Here is a 26,824-nt window from a genome sequence, read left to right as displayed (position 1 = left end):
TGACTTCATGTTTTTCTTTTGCATGCACACTAAAATTCTCCCTCCCTATAGAGATTGTATGGATCATATTTCTATCTCTTATCTATTTTATTAAGGAAATACTGTGAGTACTATTGATTATCACCTGATAAGAGCATTTTTTCTAACAAAATATATAAAATAGGTCCCCACTCAGTTTTTTCCTTGACCCCGGTCATCTTTATCAGCACTTACCTACTTTGGATTTTTAGTTATTCATTTTCAACCCTACAAGTTTCCTGCTGCCCCCCAAAATGTAAATAGCATGAGGGAAGAGCCAAGCACAATGTCTAGTATATGGGAATCCATCAATGATTATGAACCAAATTGACTTACGGAGAAGTGAGCAAGCATATACTTCAGTTAAAATGTGTGGTACAACATTTTAGAATTACAGTGTTTAATGCCTCGAGTCATTACTTTTCAATGGTTCACAAGCACAATACACACAAAAAATGGGAAGAAAATTCTAAGCAGACCCAAAGTTATAGATTTACTTTGAGTCATGCAAGAACACTTAACATAGAACAGAGCACCCTCTCTGTAAAGATAAGCCATTACGTTGATGAGTATCTTGCCCCCACATTTCGCCTCGTAAGCCAATTTCAAATGAAGTTCAAGAGTCTTGGTTCTAGTTTACCATACCTTCCCTGATGTCTGAGAATAATCTGAAATAACAGTTCATTCTACTACTGTCAACAATATAAGGAATTCAGGAGTGGCCTTCCTTCATATGAAAAGTTGGCAAAAATATATGAACTCCTTAGCATTTTTACAATTTTATAGGGTGTTGTCAGAATTAATAATGAAGCAAACCTAGAAATCCAAAGAAAACAGTAAATTTTTTTAAAAAAAAGTATGTTACACTTTTAGCAAGTTCAGTGGAACAGAAAAGTTGATATATTATCTAAATGTAAAGTTCAAGACATTGATTATGTGACACACTGTTGTGACACATCTGGTGACCTTAAAATTACTATCTTAAATTTAAATTATTATAAAAGCAGAAGCGAGAGATCCTTCAGGTTCTTTGTTCATGGTTTAAAATATTTTACATGCTAATACACTCTTACCCTACAGGGATGACACTTAAATTTTACTGAGCCATGGAATATAGAGTGAGTTCAAGGCTGAGGAAAGCTGCTGTTTTCAAAACAATGCCAATTCTGGGCAAGTAGTCAATTTCTGGGTAAGTTGTCACAGGGAGTCACCTGGAGTGAGCAATGGAAACCTGAGAACCTCCTACTATGCATATCTCTCTATATATGTATCATCAATCTGGATATATATGAGAAATATTTCAGACATTTTATATAATCAGACATTTTTATATATGAACGTATATATGAATATATGATTTTTAATATTTTATGCATTTCTCTAAAATATATTTCTAGATATCTATATATTATCTTAAGGAGTCAGATAACTTCTGAAATGATGAAGTCGGTCAATCATTCACTCCTTTGTAAATTATAATATTTTCAGTCGATTTTTCACAGGAAATGAGAGGATGCCTTATGTGTGTGTTTGTGAGGGTCTACGGGTAAGCATTCATGTGTGTCTTTCTAACAAAAGAGCCACTCTCTCACTTAACTATAGAAGTTATTTCTCAATTTGATTTAACATTTATATTTTCCCTAATCTCTTGCTAATTGGAAAAATGTATCTATGCTTTTCAATGCTCCAGTTCAATACCTCATCCCACAGAGTTCAATACCTCATCCCACTGTTAGGATTCAATGAAAGATATAGTTTTTCCCCAAAAAGCCGGCACTTTCTTCAAACTGGATTCAGACAGCAGGTAAGGTCAAGGAGTCAACCAATACTTAGTTCTGGAGCCTCCATCAACCTAATCCAACCATATAAGAAAATGCTCATGCTGGCCTTGCGCGGTGGCTCACACCTGTAATCCTAGCACTTTGGGAGGCTGAGGCGAGTGGATCACTTGAGGTCAGGAGTTCAAGACCAGCCTGGCCAATATGGTGAAACCCCATCTCCACTAGAAATACACAATTAGCCAGGCATAGTGGCATGCATCTGTAATCCCAGCTACTCAGGATGTTGATGCAGGAGAATTGCTTGAACCCAGAAGGCAAAAGTTGCAGTGAGCTGAGATCACACCACTGCACTCCAGCCTGGGCAACAGAGCAGGACTCTGTCAAAAAAAAAAAAAAAAAAAAAAAAGGAAAGGAAAAGAAAAATCTCATACTAATAATAAAACTGCAGGTAAGTTCAAGACTGATAACTGTGGGCAAAAATGTTGGAATTGAAATAAGGTGAGTTCTACCAACACCTTCCAGTTTTACATACAGAAAATGTGGTTTGCTATATAATCTGTATTACAAACATCTTCCCTCTTCCATTCCGCTGCTTAGAGCCTGAGGGATACTGGAACCATGAACTAGAAGGAGCTCACCTCCCAGAGAGCTTTTCAGATCAGAGCTCGAATTCTTTCCTTGGATTGTGTACCTCCACACTTTTATGTGAGAGAAAATTGAACTTTGGATTTAGCCACAGATACTTAGATTTGCATCACATGAAGAAAAATGTAATTCCAAATGAAACATCATCCCACTTGAAGTAAAATCCAAAGCCTTACACAGCCCCAGTGATCTGGTTACTAGCTTCATAGACCCATGAGTCTCCCTTCTCTGTCTACTCTAAGGTTACCCAGACAGACACTGCTGGCTCAGGTCCTTAGACATTTCCTCAGTCTATATTATTTCTTCCCCAGAGAATTGGATGGCTCTTTCTCTCCCTTAATTGAGTTTGTTCCTCAAATATCATTTTATTAGAATGGCCTTCCCTGATCTATATACTAATATTAACTCTACCCTCCCTCTTTTCCTTTTCCTGCCTTTTCTGCCTGGTTGTTCCCCTTAATCCTTAACATCTAAAATGCTAACTATTCACACACTTGTTTGTTCATTTTCTGTCTCTCTTCACTAGCAAGTAAGCTCCATGAGTTCATAGTGCCTTTTTACCCACTGCTGTATCTCCACCACCTTGAATAATGCCTGGCTTATTGTAGTTCAGTGAATGAATAAATGTGAATGCACATGATACAGACCATGAGAATACAACATCTAATTGATATTACTATGTGCCTGAGACCCCCAACATATTGTAGGGTTTATGGTTTTCAAAAGTTAGCCTTACATAGAAAAAAAATCAAGACTGTTCCTTTTTTCCTAGAAAGCTATGGATATTGAATCCTATTCTTTTAAACAATACAGTTAATATGGAAGAAAATTGATGACTACTAGAAATCCTACAGAATAAAAATGTCATTGCTATGAAGTAGATAGCTTTAGCTGGAAGTAGGCAAACATTTTTTCTTGAGAAAACAAAGTAGAAATTCAGTATAAATTTAGAAAACAGTTAAAAATGTCAGTGTAAATTCATAATTTAATTGTGTAGCATTGCTATAGACTTAGAATCAGGGTTAAAATGTCAATTTTCATCATGTTTGATAGCAATGCAATAAGGCTTGAAAGCAAAATAACACAAAGCTATTAGAGATAGGGAAACCCAAATTAGCACATGCAGGCTATGTTATTTTACATCTACAAAGTCTAAGGAAATAAATAAAATTGGAGTAAATACATAGTGAAGCAACTGAGAACAAAATAAATGTTAAAAAAAATAGGGTTTAAAAATAGTTGAAGCTTGTAATATAGTATTTAGTGTTCTTTTTTTCCCTGTCTAAAGTTGAAGTTATCTTTTAAAAGGTTATTTATAACAGAAATAAGGATAAATACTTAGGTAACAATTCATGAAATATAGAGCATGCAATGAAGAAAAGAATGATGTAAAACTCTACTGAAGTCAGGTAATTAAAAAGAATATATAATTGCTGGAGGGAAGACAATATTATAAAAATGTTGATTCTTCACAAATTACTTTTCTAGTTTAGTTAAATTTAATTCAATCCTATATCCTAATGGGGTTTTATTATAGAAATATGTTAAAGTTCATTTAGCATATTAAATAGGTATGAATATCTAAAAGTTTTTATTTTTAAAAAGTCTAGTACACGTACATGTCAAAAAGCTAAAAGAGGCCCGGCATGGTAGCTCACGCCTGTAATCCCAGCACTTTGGGAGGCTGAGGCAGGCAGATCATCTGAGGTCAGAAGTTCAAACCAGCCTGGCCAACATGGTGAAACCCCATCTCTACTAAAAATATAAAAAATTAGCGGGGCATAGTGGCATGCACCTGTAGTCCCAGCTACTCAGGAGACTAAGGGAGGAGAATTGCTAGAACCTGGCAGAGAGAGACTGCGGTGAGCCGAAATTGCGCCACTACCCTCCAGCCTGGGAAACAGAGCGGGACTCCGTCTCAAACAAACAAAACAAAGCTATAATGAGATCACTTGGACTCAGGAAGGGGAACATCACACATCGGGGCCTATCATGGGGAGGGGGGAGGGGGGAGGGATTGCATTGGGAGTTATACCTGATGTAAATGACGAGTTGATGGGTGCAGCAGACCAACATGGCACAAGTATACATATGTAACAAACCTGCACGTTTTGCACATGTACCCTACAACTTAAAGTATAATAATAATAAATAAATTTAAAAAATAAATAAATAAATAAAGAGTATTAAGTGTTGTACTATACAAAATAGCAGTCTTTGACAGTTAAGAATCTAGTAATTCTACAAACATAAATCAACCTACCATCCTCTGTCATTTAACCTAATATAGTAATAGTTCATTTATAATAGTCATAATTTGAGATACAATAAACTTGGTGTTTATATCATGAGTAAGTAAATATTGTATTTATATGTGTTGTGCTTAGATTTTTCTTCCTACTTTTGCTTTTTAATAAGCTTAATTATTTATTTCCCCACATGTATACTTTTCTTTAAGCTGTTCTATAAAATTTTCAAGCTGCTCCATTGGATCCACCATAAAAAGAATATCAATTTGTTCTTCAGAATTCTCATATTTATCTGAGAATCTATGAATTCTCTCTTTTCTATTTTCATGATCCAGGCCTACTGTACAAGTCTTTTTTCTAAAACTTTCTTTTAACACTTTCTAGGTTGGAACGAATGTTTTCTGGATCCCATGTGCTCCTCTTTTTCCTTTACGTTGTGCTACTAGATTTGCTGGGAGAATCCCCTCACAACTTCCTAAGAGATCTGAACTTCCATTCTGTAGGTGGAAAAGAGGGGGAATCATCTGTTAGTACAGGATGTGGCTGATATTCTGCTCCACAGTGAAATGCCTTTGACCAGTTCCTTTCATTTTCTGCCCTGTGCCTCCACCCCTACCTTCACTAAACTAATACATCCAAATATTGAGTATCTCATGCATTCTGCAGAGTTAATTAGTTGTCATAGTATTACCTTACCATTCATTTAAGACTGAGATTTCCTGCCTTGCCATTTTGATAATCATTTATTCACTTTATTTATGATGTTGTGTTCACTTCCGTTGCCATATGGATTTTTTTTTTACTCTTGAGTTTATACCATTTTTATTCTTTCACAGTTATTTTAGTTTGGATCTCGGGAAATCAAAGTAATAAACTCAAAGTGCCATATTTAAATGAATTTTTAATACAATTATTTGGAAAAAAAAAGAGGAATAAGGAAATTCTACCATAAGACATGTTAAATACAAGTAACAAATAATTAAGTTAATTGGGTACTGATTAGAAGTAGAATGTTATCAGTAGTATGGAAAAATATCCCAAAAAATATATCTTGGCATATATAGAAATTAAATAAATATAAAGTTAGCATGAGATTAGTAAGGAAAAAATCAAAACAATTTTACAACTGATTAGCTATTTGGATAAATTAATGGATTAGATAGATTGATCAGTTATTCTTAACTATTTTTGTTCATCTACATTTACCTGTATAACACATTATACTCAGTAAGAGCTCTCATAATCTGCTATAATTCACATCAAGAGAAGCAGGACCAACACATTCTCTGGAAGACATATGAAAATATCTAGGGAAAGGCTAATATAGTTTTTAAAATTTATATTCCCCAGCTAACCTGATACACTCTCCCTTTCTCTACTAGAGGAAAGAAGTGTACTTCTTTGCAGATTTCTATTACTGTTCTAAATAAAAATCAAGATATTAAAAACCAGAAGAAAATATGAGAGCTATTTCTCAGATACCTAGTTTGGGAAAAAAATAGATTTAGAATAAAGTATTTTGGGAAAATTGTCAAGTATTACAACAAAATTAAACTATGTAAAACTAGATAAAAGATACTATAAACTAAAAGCTTCTTTCTGTGGGGAAAAAAAGACTTAAAGATAACCAACACACTTGAAAAATTTATAAAATCTACAGAATAAATAATACACAAATAATTTTTATGTCAAAGCAAGGAAAATATATCTCCCAGTAGAAAATGGAGCACAGCTATGAGCAGACAATTTAAAGAAGATTCAAAAGGATAATATTTGAAAAAATCTGGGCAATAATTAAAAAATAAAATTTTAAATTGAATGACTGAATTTCTAGATCCAGAAAAGTTGGAAAAGATTCACTTTTCCCTGTTCCTCCTTTCTAAACACAACTAAATAACCTAGGAAGTATTCAACATACCACAGTAAAACGATTCTGACAGTGAGGCAGACAAAGGCAGACTGGCTAGGGCCTCTTAAGTGAAGATAATACGGCGAATTCTTAGGGAAAGGGAGTCCTTTTATTACATTTGCAAACATTAAGGGTGACTCTTTGTGCTGCAGAGCTGTGTTTTGATAAATGCATAATGTTAATTAAACACAATTACAGTATCATACAGAGTAGTTTTACCCTAATATTCTTTTGCATCATTTATTAAAACTTCTCCCCACCCCCTCACCCCCAGCCCCCACATTCCCTCCCAGTCTCTGGCAATCACTCTTTTATCCTGTCTGCCTAGCTTTGCTATTTCAGGAATGTCATAAATACAATCATCTACTAAGTAACTTTTTCAGACTACCTTTTTTCACTAAGTAAAATTCAATTTCTTTTTATTGCTGGATAACATTACATTTTATACATGTAGTACCTTTTTTTTTTAATTAATTTATCAGTTTTGTTAAGCTATTATTGACAAAAACCAAATACTTTCAAGGTGTCCAATGTAATTATATATGTATACACTGTTGCCACAATTAAATTAATTAACACATCTATCAGCACATAGTTACCATTGTGTGTGTGTGGTGAGGGCAGTTAATATTTACTCTCTTAGAAAATTTCAAGTAAATAATACAGTACTATTAATGATAGTCACCATGGTCACTAGGTCTCCAGAACTTACTCATCTTAAAATTGGAAGTCTGATCCTTTGACTAACATCTCCCCGTTTCCTCAATCCTCTAGCTCCTGGCAAACACTTTTCTACTCTCGGCTTTTATGAGTGTGACTGTTTTAGATTCTACATATATACTAGATCATAAAATATTTGTCTATTCAACCACTGTGCTACCCTCAGTTTTTATGAGTTTGAGTGTTTTAGATTCTATGTGTACGTTAGATAGTAGAATATTTGTCTGTCTGCTTGGCTTATTTCATTTAGTATAATGTCCTTCAGTTTCATCTGCATTGCTGAAATGGCAGAATTTGCTTTTTATTAGGCTGGTAATATTCAATCACATACACACACAAATTTATCCATTTGTCTAGGAGCATGAACTAGGCTGTTTTCATATACTAGCGACTGAATAATTTTAAAATGAACTTGTGATTGCACATGTCTCTTCAAGACATAATTTAATTTTCTTTGGATATAGACATAGAAGTAGGGTTGAAGGATTCTATGGTAATTTTTTGTTGTTGTTGTTGTTGGAACCTCCGTACTGTTTTCCATAATGACTGGACCATTTTATATTCCCACCAAGAGTCTACGAAGCTTCCCTTATATCCATCCACATCCTCAACTCTTGTTATCCTTTTCTTGATTATAACCAGAATGACAGAATTGTTATTCCATATGCATTTCCCTGATGATTAGTGATATTGAGCCCCTTTTCGTATATAGCCATACCTCATTTTATTGATCTTCACTTTGAATTTTACAGATATTGCATTTTTTATAAATCTAAGGTTTGTGGCAACCCTGCATCAAGCAAGTGTATTAGTGCCATTTTCCAACAACATATGCTCACATTGTGTCTGTGTCACGTTTTGCTAATGCTTGCAATATTTCAGACATTTCATTATTATTATATCTTTTATGATGACTTGTGATCACTGATCATTGATGTTACTACTGGAATTGCTTTGGGGCTCCACAAACTAGTCCCAGATAAGTCAGCAAACTTAATAGATGAATGTTGTGTGTGTTATGACTGCTCCAACAACAAGCCAACCAGACATTCCTGTGTCTCTGTTGCCTTGGGGCTTCCTATTCCCAGAGACACGTCAATTAGGCCAATTAATAACCCTACAATGGCCTCTAAGTAGTAAACTGAAAGGAAGAGTCCCATGTCTCTAAGTAATAAGCAAGAAATAATTAAGATTAGCAAGGAAGGCATGTCTAAAGCCAAGATAGGTCAAAAGCTTAGGCCTCTTCTGCCAAACAGCCAAGTTCTGAATGCAAAGGAAAAGTTCTTGAAGGAATTAAAAGTGCTGTTCCAGTGAACACACAAATGACAAGAAAGTGAAAAACCTTATTGCTGATATGAAGTAAGTTTTAGTGGTCTGAATATAACGTCAAACTAGCCATGACATTCCTTTAAACTAAAGCCTAATCCAGAATAAGACTGTAACTCTCTTCAATTCTATGAAGGCTGCAAGAGGTAAGGAAGCTGCAAAGTTTGAAGCTAGCAGAAGGTGGTTCATGAGGTTTAAGGGAAGAAGACATCTCCATAAAATAAAAGTTTAAAGTTATCCAGACAATCTAAGGTAATTGATAAAGATAGCTACACTAAATGGATTTTTAATGTAGACAAAAAAAATCTTCTGTTTCAAACATTTGCCATTTTTTTATTTCATAGCTAGAGAGGAGAAGTCACTGTGCCTGGCTTTAAGCTTCATATACTACAAAACAAACAAACAAACAGGCTGACCCTCTTATTAGGGGATAATGCAACTGGTAACTAAGTTGAAGCCAATGCTCATTTACCATTCTGAAAATCTCAGGGCCCTTAAGAATTATGCTAAATCTACTCTGCCTGTGTTCTATAAATGAAACAACAAAGCCTGAATGGCAGCATATCTTGTTACAGTATGTTTTACTGAATATTTTAAGACTACTGTTGTGACCTGCTGCTTAGAACACAAAAATTCCTTTCAAAATATTACTTCTCATCAACAATGCACCTAGTTATTCAAGACGTTTGCTGGAGATGTACAAGGAGATTATTTTCATTCATGCTAACATGACATCCACTCTGCAACTCATGAATCAAGAAGTAATTTCAAAAAAAGAAGTAATTTCAACTTCTAAGTTTTATTATTCAATACATTCATTTTGTAAGGCTATAGCTGCCATAGATAGTAATTCCTCTGATGGATTTGGGAAAAGTCAGTTGAAAATCTGAAAAGGATTCACCATTCTAGATGCCATTAAGAGTATTTGTGACTCATGAGAGGTGGTCAAAATATCAACATTAATAGGAGCCTGGAAGAAGTTGATCCCAACCACATAGATAACTTTGAGGGGTTCCAGACTTCTGTGGAAGAAATAACTGTAGATATATTGGAAATAGCAAGAGAACTAGAATTAAAACTGGATCCCAAGGATGTGACTGAATTTCTGCAATCTAATGATAAATAAAACTTGAATAAATGAGGAATTGCTTTTTATGGATGAACAAAGGAAGTTTTGCTTTTGTTTTTTTGGGATGGAATCTACTCCCAGTGATGATTTGGACATTATTGAAATGGCAACAAAGAATTTAGAATATTGTATAAACTTAATTGATAAAGCAGTAGCGGAGTTTGAGAGAATTGACTCCCAATTTTGAAAGAGGTTCTACTTTGGGTAAAAATGTTATCAAACACCATGACATGCTACAGAGAAGTCTTTTGTAATAGAAAAAAATCAATCAATGTGACAAACTCCAGTGTTGTCTTATTATAAGAAGTTGCTGCAACCTTAATCTTCAACAACCTCAACTGACATCAGCATGGAGGCAAGACTCTATACCAGCAAAAGATAATGATATGCTGAAGGCTCAGATGATGGATAGCATTTTTTTTTTAGCAATAAAGTATTTTTAATTAAGGTAGGTATATTGTCTTTCTAGAAATAATGCTATGCACACTTAATGGACTAAATTATAATGTAAATATAACATATGCACAAGAAAACAAAACATATCTTGTAATTTGCTTTATTGCAATATTCACTTTAGTGTGGTGGTCTGGAATAAAACCTGCAACATCTAAGGTAAGTCTACCTGTTGGCCATGTGTATGTCTTTTTGGGGAAAAGAAAACCTATTCAGATTCTGTCCTCATTTGTTAATCAGTCTATTTGTTTTTCTTTTCCTATGGAGTTTTATGAATTCCTTATTTTGATACTAACTCATTACTGGATATATAGTTTACAAATATTTTATCTTATTCTGTGGGCTGTCTTTCCATTATGTTATTTCTTTTGCTGTGCAGAAAGTTTTAGTTTGATGTAGTCAAACTTGTTTATATTTGCTTTTGTTGCTTGTGCTTTTGGTGTCAAATCCAAAACCTGAGAAAACCAGTATGTCAAGGAGATCTCCCCTTATGTCTTCTAGGCATAGGTCTTACCTCATTTTCAGGTCTTACTTTTAAGTCTTTAATCCAGTGCATAACATTACATTTAAGGTGGTTTTTTTCCTTTTTTTTTTTTTTTTTGTATATGGTGATAAATTATCCAATTTCATTCTTCTGCATGTGGATATCTATTTTTCCTAACACTATCATTGAAGAGACTATCGTTTCCCTGTCGGATATTATTGCAGCCCTTGTCAAAGATTGGTTAACTAATGTATGTGTTTATTTCTGGGCTTTCTATTCTGTTCTATTGGTCTAATGTATCTTTTATACTACTTTTGATTACTATAGTTTTGAAACATAGTTTGAAATTAGGAAATGTGATGTCTCCAGTTTTATTCTTTTTGTTCGAGATTGCTTTGGCTTTTGAATTTTTTGTTTCCTTATGAATTTTAAATTTTTTCTATTTCTGTGAAAAATAACAATTGAATTTTGATAAACTTTACACTTAATCTCTGGATCATGTATGGTAGTATGGATATTTTGACATTAATTCTTCTGATCCATGAACATATGACGTCATTCCATTTATTTGGGTCTTCCATTTCTTTCATTAAAGTTGTGTAATTTTTAGTGACTAGATTTTTACCTCTTTAAATTTATTCCTAAGATTTTATTCTTAAATTTTATTTTTTTAGATGCTATTGTAAATGAGATTGCTTTCTTTGTTTTTCAGATTGTTTATAGTGAGTACATAGAAATGCAACTGATTTTTATATGTTGATTTTGTATACTGCAGCTTTACTAGTTCTAACAGTTTAGTGGAGTCTTCAGGGTATTCTATATGTTTGCAGATGATGTCATTCACAAACAGACACTTTTACTTGTTCCTTTCTGATTTGGAAGACTTTTATTTCTTTTTCTTGCCTAATTACATCAAAAGATAATGTGGCTGAATGGATTTAAAAAAAAAGATTCGACAATATGATACACAGGAGACTTTAGCCTTAAAGACACATGTAGGCTGAAAGTGAAGGGATGGGAAAAGGTATTCCATGTAAAGAGTAACTAAAAGAGAGCAGGGATGGTTGTACTTATATCAGATAAGATGAGCTTTCAGTCAAAATCTGTCATAGGAAACAAATAAGGTGACTAATGATAGAGGAATCAATTCATCAATAAGATATAACAATTGTAAATATATATGCACTCAACATTAGAGCACCTAAATATATAAAGCAAATATTGCCAAAATGAAGGGAGATTTCTATACTAGATTTAAATTTATACACCACCATTACAGTATTGTTCTGAATTTGACTACATATATTTACCTTCACCAGTGAGTAAAGGTAAACACTTGCATTTGTTTTATGTTGTTACTTAGTATCTTTTTGTTTAAACTGAAATAATTTTCTTTAGTATTTCCTATAAGGCAGATCTAATAGTATGAACTCCCCCAGCTTTGATTTATCTGGAAATGTCTTTATCTCTTTTATTTATTTTTTTTAATTATACTTTAAGTTCTAGTGTACATGTGTACAATGTACAGGTTTGTTACATAGGTATACATGTGCTGTGTTGGTTTGCTGCATCCATCAGCTGGTCGTTTACATCAGGTATTTCTCCTAATGCTGTCCCTACCCCATTCCCCCCACCCCTGACAGGCCCTGGTGTGTGATGTTCCCCATCCTGTGTCCATGAGTTCTCATTGTTCAACTGCCATCTATGAGTGAGAACATGTGGTGTTTGGTTTTCTGTCCTTGCAATAGTTTGCTCAGAATGATGGTTTCCAGTTTCATCCATGCCCCTGCAAAGGACATGAACTCACCCTTTTTTATGACTGCATAGTATTCCATGGTGTATGTGTGCCACATTTTCTTAATCCAGACTATCATTGATGGGCATTTGGGTTGGTTCCAAGTCTTTGCCATTGTGAATAGTGCCACAATAAACATATATGTGCATGTGTCTTTATAGTAGCATGATTTATAATCCTTTGGGTTTATACCCAGTAATGGAATTGCTGAGTCAAATGGCATTTCTAGTTCTAGATCCTTGAGGAATCGTCACACAGTCTTCCACAATGGTTGAACTAATTTACACTCCCACCAACAGTGTAAAAGCATTGCTATTTCTTCACATCCTCGCCAGCATCTGTTGTTTCCTGACTTTTTAATGATCCAACAGACATTTAAAAATGCTCATCACTGGTCAGAGAAATGCAAATCAAAACCACAGTGAGATACCATCTCATGCCAGTTAGAATGGCGATCATTAAAAAGTCCTTTATTTTTAAAGAACAGCTTTTCCAGGTATAATATTCTTATATTGCAGTTCTGTGAGCTTTTTTCAGTACTTTTAATATGTCATCCCACCTCTTCCTAGTCTGCAAGGTTTCTGCTGAGAAATATTTTGATAGTTTTATAGATGTTCCTCTATATAACTTATCTTACTGCTTTCAAAATTTCGTCTTTGACTATTGGCAATTTGATTCTTATGTGTCATAGGGTAACCTTTGGGATTATCTTGCTTAGAGACCTATGAACTTCATGAATGAGAATGTCCATATTCTTCCCAACATTTGAGGAGTTTCCAACCATTACTTCTTTAAATAAGCTTTCTGCTCCTTTCTTTGTATCTTTTCCTTCTGTCACTTCCATGATGTATAAATTTATTTGATGATGTTTCATAGGTCTCTATATGCTTTAAAAAATTTTTTTTCCTATTTTTCTAGCTGGCTAATTTCAAATGACCAGTTTTCACACATTCACTGTCCTCTTATTCTGCATGATCAAGTTCACTCTTGAAGATCTCTATTCAAATTTTCAGTTCTACATGTATATTCCTCAGCTCCAAGGTTTCTATTTGGTTCCTTTCTATGATTTCTATTTCTTTATTAAACTCCTCTCTATGTTCATTTACTGTTTTTCTGATTTTAGTTTTTTAAGTGTTTTTTTCTTGCATCTCATTGAGTTTTTAGATGATTATTTTGACGTTTTTGTCAGGCAATTTATAGATCTCCATTTCTTTTGGGTTTGTTATTGGAGCTTTGTTTCCTTTAGTGGTATCGTGTTTGCCTGATTGTAATCTGTGTAGCCTTATATTTGTGTCGATGTATTTGAAGCACAAACACCTCTTCCTGTCTTTATGACTTGATTGACTGATAGGTAAAAACCTTCTCCTGTCCGGTCTCTAGAATGATGGGATTGCCTCTAGACTCAGAGCCAAGCAGGGTCACATGACATCTTTACACATGGATCCACAGTGTGGTTCATTATGGGGTTAGTGTTTGGCAGGACTATTACAGAGGCAGGCATGAATCCTGATTGACTCCTGGTCAGATGAAACTGCCTCCAGGACGTTGGTTAGTAGGGGTGGTTCTGGGATAAAGTCCTCTTCAGGATATGCAGTTGGGTCAATAGATGATGGGCCTGTTTCCTGTGGATAAATGTTACCCCATCTGGGTCCCTTGGAAGACTCCTGCTCATTCACTGTTTGTAACTCTGGCCAGGCAAGATTGGCTCAGGAATATGGTTGAAGAGGACAGGATCTGAATCACAGGGCTGTTTCCATTACAAAGCTGAATCCAAGATCTGTAGGTATGCCTCTGTGGGCATAAATGGGTGATCATCCTATCCCATACTGGGGTGGGTAGGACTACTTGGACAATGACTGAGCAGGGCTTTTGTGGGGTCATTGGTCTGCTTAAGGATTTGCAGTCAGTCTGAGGTCAAGAGGCCTGCCTTTAGGGGCATGGATGGTCATATCTTTTGCAGGTCCCTGGGCAGCAGGACTGCTATCAGACCATAGCTGAATGGTAGAGTTGAGTTACAAGGTCATTTTAGGATAATTTGTGAGACTGAGGCTCTAAGGCCTACTCTGGAAAAACAGAAGGGCATACCACAGATTTTATCAATTCACCTATTGAAGGATACCTGAGTTGACTACAATATTTTGCAATTATAAATAAAGTTGTCATAAAATTTCATGGGTAAGTTGTAGTGTGGGTATAATTTTTTAGGTTGGCTGGAAAATATCCCAAATAAATAAAAACATTTTTCATGCAAAACTTTATACACATAGGTTAATAGAAACTTTATTCTTAATAGCCAAAAACTAGATACTAAATACTACCATTCAGTGAGTAAATGGCTAAATAAAGAGAAGTAAATTCATACCATGGACTACTACTCACCAATAAAAAGGAACAAACTATTGATACATGCAACATCTTAGATAAACCTCAACGAAATTATGCTGAGTGAAAAAAGTCAATCATAAAACGATACTTGTAGTGTTCCCTAATTCTTCCTACTTTCTACGTCCTGACTAAAAATCCCAGAGTACCTTGACTGCTTTGTGACCTAGACAGTGGCAGGTATCTCCCAGCAAGCTTGAACCCAAACCAAGGCCTTGAACATTCTCAAACACTCATAAAGGTATCTAGGTTGTTGCCCCAAACACTGAAAGATATTGGTTTTGTCCCTGAGCCAAATTCCTTAAACCTTCATAAAAATTCCACACCCAGCCTTCTTGATGCAAACGTATCTAGGTATGTAGCCATTTACCTGCTGAATGGTAGTATCTAGTACCTAGATAGTATCTAGGTAGAACATCCCTTTTCTTTTGCTCTCTGTCATGTGGATTGCTATAGCACTCTAAGTTCTCCTAATAAATGCTTTGGACTGATTACTCTGGTGTTTAGTGCTTCTTTCTTCGGAGTCTCAGCCACATCACGGGACAGTCCAAAGCATCTTTTGTGGAAACATATCTCCCACCACTTTTGTGGTGATTTTAGCTGCATTTCAGTGGAACAAAATGGACACACTACATGATGCCATTTGTTCAACATTCATTAAACATCATAATTACAGAGATGGAGAATAGATTAATGGTTTCCAGGGAGTATGAATTTGAGGGGTAGGGGAAATGTGTGGTAATAAAGTGGTAGTATGAGAGATAATTTTTATGAAGTACAATAGTCTTGATTGTAGTGGTGGTTATATAATGAAATTACACTGAGCTAAACCCCTCCAAACACACACATAAGCAAGCACATGTACAACTAGTAAAATCTGAATAAATTCTGTGGTATAGCAAATTCATTTTTCTGATTTTGATGGTGTACTATAATTGTATAAAATGTTAATATTAGGGCAGTCTGATGAAGGGTGTTGGGATCACCTTGTATGTTTCTTTATACCTTTGTGAAAATCTATGTAATTATTTCAAAATACGATGTTTACGAAATAAGTAGTCTGGACGCGGTGGCTCACACCTGTTTTCCCAGCACTTTGAGAGGCCGAGGAGGGCTGATCACAAGGTCAGGAGATTGAGACCATCCTGGCCAACATGGTGAAACTTGGTTTCTACTAAAAATACAAAAACTAGCTGGGTGGCGCCTGTAAATTTCAGCTACTTGGGAGGCTGAGGCAGGAGAATCGCTTGAATCCGGGAGGTGGAGATTGCAGTGAGCCAAGATCACAGCACTGCACTCCAACCTGGTGATAGAGCAAGACTGTCTCAAAAAAAAAAAGAAAGAAAGAAAATTACTGAATTATAAATCTCCCCACGTCCTACAAAATCAACAAGGAGTATTAATAGTCACTTACATTTATAATTCCATTAGGAGAAAATATAATATTACAAATTTCCATTTCCATTTGAAATTTGTTTTATTGGAAACTCAAAAGCAGCAGAGCCAGCTCAGAAGCCCATTCCAAAGCAAAAATTTAGAAGAAAACTACACAGTAAAGATGAGAATACAGCAAAAGTCTAGCAGTGGTAAGCTAAAGATAATCACACTCAGAGTTCCACAGTGATTAGGAAAAACACTGAGTCATTGTGAACCAGAATTGTCTGCTAGGAAATCAAAGGATAGGAGCTTGCACATGCAAGAGCAGAGAAACAGTCTTGGAAAGGCATCACCTCTGAGGAGAGAGGGAAATTATAAGGTCAAGGTATTATGGAAATGAGAAAGAAAAAAATCAAATGGCAGAAATTAAGGATCCTAATGAAACAAAAGAGTATCATGGTATTAAAACACTCTCTTAAAGATGCTATCTTTTACTGTACCAATAGAAACATCATTTTCTAGAAAAAGAAAATGTAGTAAGCCACACAAATAGCTCACACCTTTTCCACCCCATGCAGAAGTGCCAGTTATTTCTGGTCCATAAAAAATAAAACCACTTAAAATAAGCATAAAACCACAGGAAAATCTGTAAGATGCTCCTATTAAAACTACTGAAGTATTGAGAAAACTTTTCAACTGATTAAAATAATCTCTGCAAAAGCAACCATTAAGGCAAAGGTAGACTATAAAACAAAATATTGGCATAATGAAACGTCATTAAAGAATTTTTACTAAAAATATACCTGGAGTAAGAAGTTCACATGCTTAAGAGTAGGAATGGACAGAAAATACAGGTATAAGATATAAAAACAAATTTGAAGAAAAAGAAAAAGTGAAAGTCAAGTCTAAAAATCTAAATATTAGTATTAGAAGCATATTATGAAAAAATAGGAATAAAGAATTCCAAAGTGTTACTACAGAGGATATTTAAGCATTAAACAAGAAGGCTGGGTAAAGTAGCTAGACGTGAAGCTAAATTAGGACTCAGTCTATAAAGAAAGCATTTTAGCTTGGACTGAATGTAGTCATAGGGGTATGTATGCCCTAAACAGTTTGTGCGCTTGGGGGAGGTAGAGACAGCATTTGTGGGACTTTGCATTGGAGTACAATGCTGCTATGGCACAGCAGAAAGCAACACTGGACAGAACTCAGTTGGAACCTAGAGTATTCTGACCTGCTCTAGCCAGAGGGGAATCACCCATCCCAGCAATCAGAACTTTAATTTGGGCAAGCCTCACCACAATGGGAAAAAGTGCTCTGGGGTCTTAAATAAATCTGAAAGACAATCTAGGCTATAAGGACTGCAAATTCCAGGCAAGATCAAGTGTAGTGCTGGGCTTTGAGCCACTCGACTTCAGGGGGCACACATGCCTAGTGAGACAGGAGCCAAGGCAACTAACGGACTGCTTGCATGACTCGCTCCCAACCCCAGGCATTGCAGCCTACAGCTCCGAAAGAGACTTATTCCTTCTGCTTGAGAGGAGAAGGAAGAATAAATAGGACTTTTTCTTGAAAATTGGATACTAGCTCATCCACAGTAGGGTAGGGAACCAGGGAGAGTCATGAGGCCCCTATTTCAGGCCCTAGCTCCTGAATGACATTTCTAGACAGACCCTGGGGCAGCAGAGAACCTGTTTCCTTAAAGGGAAGGACAGAGTCCTAGCAGAATTTATCACCTGCTGACCAAAGAGCACTTAGGCTCTAAACAATCCGCAGCAGTAAGCAGGCAGTGCATACTGTGGGTCTTGGATGAAAATCTGAGTCATGCTGGCTTCAGGTGTGACCCAGCACAGTCCCAGCTGTGATGGCTACAGAGAAAGGCCCTTTCTGCTTGAGAAAAGCAGAGAGAAGAAAAAAGAAGGCTTTGTTCTGCAGCAGAGGTTTCAGTTCTGCCACAGTGGGGAAGAGCACCAAGCAGGCCCCTGAGGTCCCTGATTCTTCCCTTGGCTCTTGAACAGCCAAGGGACTGCCTTCTCTCTGGCCTACCTTGGGCCAGAGAGAAGCCCACTATCCTGAAAAGTGAGTCCGAGACATGGCAGCATTTACCACAAGTTGACTGAAGAGATCTTGGGCCCTAAGTGAATATCAGTGGTATCCTGGCAGTACTTACTCCTCATGGGCCTGTAGTGGTAGCAGACATGGGGAGAGACTCCTCTGCCTGGGGAAAGGGAAGGGAAGAGTGTGAAGGACTTTGTCTCATGGTTTGGGTGCCATCTCAGCCACAGTAAAATAGATCACCAGGTAGATTTATATGGTTTCTGACTCCTTGTCCTGTTTCCTGGACAGCATCCCTGGACTCACCTGGGACTAGGGGAACTTGCTACCCTCAAGGGAAAAACACAGTCTGGCTGGCTTCACTACCTGCTGATTATAGAGCCCTAGAGCCTTGAGTAAACCTAAGTGCTAGTCAGGTAGTAGTTACAGTGGGCCTTGGGCAAAACCCAGTGCTGTGCTAGCTTCAGGTCTGACCCAGTGCAGTTCCAGTATTGATGGCCACAAGAGTGCTTGTGTCACCCTTCCCCCAGCTCCAGGCAGCTCAGCATGGAGAGAGAAACTCCATTTGTTTGAGAGAAAGTAAGGAAAGAAAACAAGAGTCTCTTGCCTGGTAATCCAGAGAATTCTTCCAGATCTTATCCAAGACCACCAAGGCAATACCCCTGTGAGTCTGCAAGAACCATAGCATTATTGGGCTTGGGGTCCCCTCTAATTCAGATATGGCTACAGTAACCAAAAGCATAGATGAAAACACTCCAGTCCCTTCAAATACCTGGAAAGGCTTCCCAAGGAGTACAGGTACAAACAAACCTAGACTATGACGACTATAATAAATACCTCACTCTTCAATGCCCAGACACCAATGAACATCCACAAGCATCAGGAGTATCCAGGAAAACATGACCTCACCTAAGGCACCAGGGACCAATAGAGAGACAGATGTATGATCTTTCAAACAGATAATTCAAAATAGTTGTTTTGAGGAAACAAAGGAATTACAGATAACACACAGAAAGAATTCAGGATATTATCAGATACATTTAACAAAGAAATTGAAATAATTAGGTGGAATCCAGTAGAAATTCTGGAGCTGAAAATATAACTGACATACTAAAAATGCATTAGAGTCTCTTAGTAGCAGAACTGATCAAGCAGAAGAAAGAATTAGTGAGCCTGAAGACAGGCTATTTGAAAATACACAGAGCAGACCAAAGAACAAAACAGAATGTGGCACATTTAAGGTCTAGAAAATAGCCCCCAAAAGGCAAATCTAAGAGTTATTGGCCTTAAAGAAGAGGCAGAGAGAGAGAGAGAGAGTACTAGGGGTAGAAAGTTTATTCAAAGGGATGATACAGAACTTCTCAAACCTAGAGGAAGATTATCAATACTCAAATACAAGAAGATTACAGAACACCAATCAGATTTAACCCAAAGATGACTACCTCAAATCATTCAATAATCAAACCCCAAAAGGTCAAGGATAAGGGATTCTAAAAGTAACAAAGGAAAGGAATAAATTACAAACAATAAAGTTCCAATATGTCTGGCAGCAGACTTCTCAGTGGAAACCTCATAGACCAGGAGAGAGTAGCATGACATTTAAATTGCTGACAGAAAAAAACAAAAAAAGCTTCTACCTGAGAATAGTATGTCCAGTGACAATACCCTTCAAAGATGAATAGACAAAGAACATTATTACATGATGATAAAGGAGTCAATTTAGCAAGAAGACATAATGATTTAAAATATATATGCACCCAACATGAAGCACTATGATATATATAGTAAAAATTATTAGAGCTGGAGAGAGACTAATACAATAATAGCTGGAGACTTCAACACCCCACTATCAGCAGTGGACAGGTTATTTAAGACAGAAAATTAACAAATAAATATTGGACTTAATATGCACCATGGAACAAATAGACCTAATATATATTTACAGTGCATTGTATCCAACACCTGCAGAATAAACATTTTTCTCCTCAGCACATGAATTATTCTCAAGGATAGACTATATGCTAAGCCACAAAACAAGACTTAAACATTCAAAATGTTGAAATTATATCAAACCTTATCTGATGACAAGGGAATAAAACAATTGATAAGAGGAATTTTTGGAAACTGTACAAACACATGAACATTAAACATTATATTCCTGAATGATGAGTGGGTCAATGAACAAATTAAATAAATTGAAAAGTATTTTGAAACAAATGATTATGGAAACACAACATACCAAAACCTATGGGGTACTGCAAAAGCAGTACTGAGAAGGAAGTTTATAGCTAACTACATCAGAAAAGAAGATGCACTTCACATAAAGAACCTAATGAGGCATCTTAAAGAACTAGGAAAGCAGGAACAAACTAAATCCAAATTTAGAAGAATAGACACAGTAAAAATTAGAACGTAAATTTGAATGAACAAAACAATACAAAAGATTAATGAAACTAAAAGTTGCCTTCTGAAAAGAAACTTGACTAACCTTTAGATAAATAATAAACCTGACAAATGTTTAGACAGACTCAAATAACATCAAAAATGAAAAAGGAGACATTACAACCAATAACTCAAAAATTTGAGGCTACTATGAGCAACTCTATGCCAGTAAGTTGGAAAACCTAGAAGAAATGGATAAATTTTTAGACACATACCATCTACCAACATTGAACCATGAAGAAATAAAAAACCTAAACAGATGAATAACAAGTAATGAAATCAAAGCTGTAAGAAATAGTCTCCACAGTAAAACCTGGGACCCAATGGCTTCACTGCTCAATTTTGCCAAACATTAAAAAAATAAAACAACACTTATACAATCCCAAACTATCCCAAAATTTAGAGAAGTGAGTACTTCCAAACTCATCCTACAGGGCCAGTAGTACCCTGACACCAAGACCAAAGATAAATCAAAGAAAAAAAAAAAAAACTACAAGCCAATATCCTTGATGAATATTAATGTAAAAACCTTTTTAAAATACTAGCAAACCAAATTCAACAACACATTAAAAAGATCATTCATGATGATCTTTGGGATTTATCGCAAGGACACAAGGATGACTCAACATATGCAAACCAATGTGATACATTATATCAACAGAATGAAGGACAAAAGCCATAGAATCATTTCAATTGATGCTGAAAAATAATGAAGTTTAACATCCCCTCTTGATAAATACAGTAAGAAATGGGTATACAAGAAACATACTTCAACATAATAAAAGCCATGTATGACAAATCCACAGCTAGTATCATAATAGCAAAACAAACAAACAAACAATAACAAAAAAAAAAAAAACACTGAAATACATTTCCTTGAATATCTGGAACATGACAAGGATGCCCAGAAGCACTACTGTTATCCAACACAGCACTGAAAGTTCCAGCTAGATCAAACAGACAAAAGAAATAAAAAGACATCCAAATTGGAAAGGAAGAGGTCAAATTATCCTTGTTTCCAAATGATATGATCTCATATTTGGAAAAAGCTAAAGATTTCACCAAAAAAAAAAAAAAACTGTTAGAACTGATAAATTCAGTAAATTTACAGTATTCAAAATCAACATAGAAAAATCAGGAGTATTTTCATATGCCAAAAGCAAATAATCTGAAAAAGAAATTTAAAAAGTAATCCCATTTACAATAGGTACAAAGCAAGTTAAATACCTGGAAATTAACCAAAGATGTGAAAGATCCAATGAAAACTATAAAAAAAAAATTGATGCAAGAAACTGAAGAGGACACAGTAAAATGAGAAGGCATTTCATGTTCATGGATTGGAATAATCAATATTGTCAAAATTTCCATACTACCCAAAGCAATCTACAGATTCAATTCAATCCCTGTCAAAATACAAACTACATTCTTCCCAGAAATAGAAAAAAAATCCTAAAATTTATACAGAATTACAAAAGACCCAGAATAGTCACAGCTATCTTGAGCAAAAAGAGCGAGACTGGAGGAGTCACATTATCTGACTTCAAATAATACTACACAGCTATAGCAACCAAAAAAGCATGACACTGGCATAAAAACAGACACATAGACCAGTAGAACAGAATAGAGAACCCAGAAACAAATCTATACATACACAGTGAACTTATTTTTGACACAGGTGCCAGGAACATACAGTTGGGGAAGGAGAGTTTCTTCAAAAATGGTGCTGGGAAAACTGGATATCCACAGGCAGAAGAATAAAACTAGTTCCCAATCTCTTGCCATATACAAAAATCCAACTAGAGGTCATTATGTTAAGTGATAAAAGTCTGGTACAAAAAGACAAACTTTGTATGTTCTCACTTATTTGTGAGAGGTAAAAATTAGAACCATGGAACTCATGGAGATAGTGGATAGAATGACAGTTACCAGAGGCTGGGAAGTAGAGTGGGGCAAGGGAAGTGGGGATAGCCAATGGGTACCAAAAAGTAGTTAGAAAGAATGAAAAAGATCCAGTATTTGATAGAACATGATAACTATAATTAATTTAATCATACATTTTAAAATAGCCAAAAGAGTGTAATTGGATCATTTGTAATATGAAGTATAAATGCTTGGGGTGATGGATATCTAATTTACCCTGATGTGATTATTATACATTGCATGCTCCTGTCAAAATATACCCCATACCTACTATGTGCCCACAACTTAAAAATTTTAAAAATTATCAGAAATTTTAATTTGTATCAGCTACCATGCTAGATATGAAGATAAGACAAAGTCCTTGTCCTCAAAAAATTTGTAGTCTGGTGGGCAATAAATTGTAAATTGTCAACTGCAATATGGTATATGAAATGTTAGGATGATTATGAATGGGTAGCCATATGAACTCACTGAAGAAACAGTTAACCTATACTCTGGATGTAGAAATAGGGTTATATAAAATTTCACCAGAGCCCTGACAGATTATAGGGAACTTTTGAGGAAAAAGAAGTTGTTAAAAGGATGCTCTAGGCATTCTGATGCATGGTTAATGAGTTCAAACTGGGGACCAGATGAAGATGAAGGGTAAAGGCTAGCAAGAGAGATCCATGAGTGCATTTGACTTTTATCCTAGAGAGGGTATAGAGCCCACAAAAATTGTTTAAACATGGGAGTAATTTGGTGGTCTAATTAACATAGAAGTATTACTCTTACAGCAATGTAGATGATTAATTTGAGGAAGACTGGGAGAAGGAAAACCACTGAGAATTGTTTCAATAATCCATATTACAAATGAAAAAGGCTTAAGTTAGTGAGATGAAATATTAATACATTTCATAGAAATTAATATGTCAAGTGAAACTAAACAAATATGCACAACTGAAGCCCTACAAATACCAGTACATAGTCAGCAAAGAAAATGGAGGGCCTAGTGTGGGGAGGACAACACAAAGGTCATAGGAATACTTTGAGATAGCTGCCCATAGTAGCTAAGAGGGAGAAGTATTTGAAGACAAAAGTCATAGTAAACTCTTTTAAATACTGCAGAAAAATGAACCAGATATGTTATAAAAGTAACCATTGGATTTTGCAGTGAGGTTTCTGTTGACCTGAGTTGGAGTTTTGGTGGTGTAATGCTAACATTGCGGTACACTGAGAAATATATGCCGAAATCGTTTCCTGCTACCTGAGCTGGCAGAGGGGCATCTGCGGCAGCAGCCAGACACCAAGGCTGTGCTGAACAGGAAGGGCCTCCGCACCGGTACCCTTTACATTGCTGAGAGCCACCTGTCTTGGTTAGATGGCTCTGGATTAGGATTCTCACTGGACTATCCCACCATTAGTTTATGTGCATTATCCAGGGACCGACCTGACTGTCTAGGAGAACATTTGTATGTTACAGTGAATGACAAATTTGAAGAATCCAAAGAATCTGTTGCTGATGAAGAAGAGGAAGACAGTGATGATTATGTTGAACTTATTCTGAATTTATATTTGTACCTAGTGATAAATCAGCATTGGAGGCAATGTTCACTGCAATGTGTGAATGCCAGATCCTGAGGATGAGGATTCAGATGACTACGATGGAAAGAATATGATGTGGAAACACATGAATGAGGACAAGGGGACATCCCTACATTTTACACCTATGAAGATGGATTATTCCATTAACAGCAGAAGTCCAACTCACATTGGAGAGATTAGAAGAAACGGTTTCTCAGTCTGCGAACAGCCAGTATAATATGGCTGGGGTCAGGAGAGAAGATTTAATTAGATTATGAAGATGGGATGGAGGTGGATATCACACCAACAGTTGCTGGACAGTTTGAGGATGCAGATGTTGATCACTGAAAATCATTTATGCAGGTTTGAGATTCTGCTCCTATTGCGGTGAGCAGAGATCATGCCATTGCACTTCAGCTTGGGCAACAAGAATGAAACTCCATCTCATACAAACAAACAAAAACAAAAAGCAACAACAACAAAAAATTCTGCTCCTAACTGTAGGAGAGACTTGATGCCTTTTCCACTCTGGAGCAAAGTTGATGAAAGTCTTTTTCCTTTTCCAAAACCCAACCTGAACCAGTTCTTTCTTGAGACAGACTATGCTGAGATAACAAGTTGTCACTAGCAGAAGAGATACTATGACCTTTACTAACTTGATGAATTAACTTAACCAAGAGGGTATTTGTAGTTTATTCGTTACCCCAAAACTTTATGTGTTTGAGTACCCTCTGAGTAGGTCTATAATTCCTGCCTTCATTGTATGCATCTTCTGTAAGCTAGCAGACCTATGTGGTGAAAATGCACGGGAGCTTGGAGTTACAGGTAGACTGGGAAAGAGAGGGTTCCTTTCACCATGTTTTACCGGGCTGCTCTGTTATAACCTCTTTGGTTATGTTTTTTTAATTTCCAGCCTTTTAGATTAGTTTCTGTAACAGAACCAGTGAGTGAGTCTGGGATGAAGTCCTCAAAGTATTTCAAATGGTAATTATTTTGTTTTTGTAATAGCTTAACAAACCTAGGTTTTCTATATTTAAAAAAAGAAAAATAAATGCCAGACTCATATACAAGATAAAAACAAAGCTCTTTTGAGAGCCTTGATGGATGGGGAAATTATGGGAAACTTGAAAGGCTACAAGTGATCAAAAAGTACCCTGAGTTCCTGGGAAAAAAATAATATGTTTGGGACATCAATTTAGGTAAAACTTGGAGTAAGTTTAACTCTTCTATGTCCCCTCTAATACATAAGAAGGAGCACGGTAAGGGCCAATGATTAAGTTGCAAGCAGGAAACAAGAAGTTTAGAGTTTTACTCCTATATGATAGCTTTTATTTTCTCAGTGATATAAATGATATAGCCATCTAGGTAAGAAAATATTATACAGCCATTAAAATGTTTCTGAATGGTCTAAATAATGTATACCCTGGGTACAACACTGTTTACTTCAAGGCAAATGAGATTATGAGTAAATCATTTTTCTGCTTTTAAGTAAATCATTTTTCTGCTTTTCACTTTTGCATATTTCATAACTTTCTTCATTGAATCTATATATTTTTATTATCATAAGTGAATATTGTGGCAGGATAAGCTATCTTCATTCCATTTATAGACAAGGAAAAGACAAAAGAATGAGTGTTTTTAACAATATAAACTTGGGAAGAGGAACAGATAATTCTGTACCATAATTTCAAGAAGCTATGGAAATACAGAGAAGTTAACTCTAGAGTGTAAGATGCTTTAATTTTTTAAATAAAAATATTTAGATTTGTCATGAAAGAAAGGCAAGCTGCCATTCAGGGTCAAGCTGACATTATTGACCTTCATTTTTCCTGCTCCCCGGACTCTAAACACCCTCACTCCTACCTGCATTCTACACAAGGGTCAAAAAAAAAAAAAAAAAAAAAAAAAAAAAAACATGGCTGTGACAAAGTCTTCAAGGTTTTTATTTCTAAAGAGAATACGGGAAAGTTGACAGGGAATTGGGACATAGGTTAGGGGATATTTGTGGAGGAGGCAAGGAAAAAATGGAAGGAATCAAAGGTCTCAGCATTGGGGAAAGGGAACAGATGTTCTCCTTGGAGGTGGGGAAATGATTGCTGCCATTTTAGAGGAGTATCTTTAAGAGATGGCTGAATGGCCTTGTGTTTGATGACTTAGCTGGACATCATTTACTCTAACTAGAATTTTACCCAGCATCCCGTTTGACTTTGGTTAAAGGGGGCAGGGAGGCAGATTTTGTTGGGGTCCGCGTGTTTCCTAAACAAAGGAATGAACACACAAGACAACACAAGACAAGACAAACATGGCAGCCGCCTCGAATGGCACAGTCCGCTTTATTTTATACAGTGGTTCGTGGAATGTTGCCAAGTCACAAGACACATTGTTGTTTTTCTGACCTTTCCCTGACTTTCTGGATTTTCAAGATGTTTACATATAAACAGGCCCCCAACGCCCTACTTCGTTTGCAAGAGCAGGACTTATTGGGAACGCCCTGCTTTGTTTGCAAGAGCAGGACTTATGGGGAACACCCTGTTTGTGAGCACATAGTCCTCTACAGATTTTGCCTGTTTGTGTTT

At 36.0% G+C, this 26,824-nt stretch overlaps 1 pseudogene; it reads left to right on the top strand.

Moving 5' to 3' along the window:
- Positions 1-1,531: 1,531 nt before the first annotated feature.
- Positions 1,532-24,596, top strand: LOC112622591 (annotated as a pseudogene).
- The last annotated feature ends 2,228 nt before the right edge of the window (positions 24,597-26,824 follow it).

This window comes from Theropithecus gelada, chromosome 4, assembly GCF_003255815.1.
Source record: "Theropithecus gelada isolate Dixy chromosome 4, Tgel_1.0, whole genome shotgun sequence".
NCBI classification, from domain to species: Eukaryota; Metazoa; Chordata; class Mammalia; order Primates; family Cercopithecidae; genus Theropithecus; species Theropithecus gelada.
This window is presented reverse-complemented; position numbering and strand designations above follow the sequence as displayed.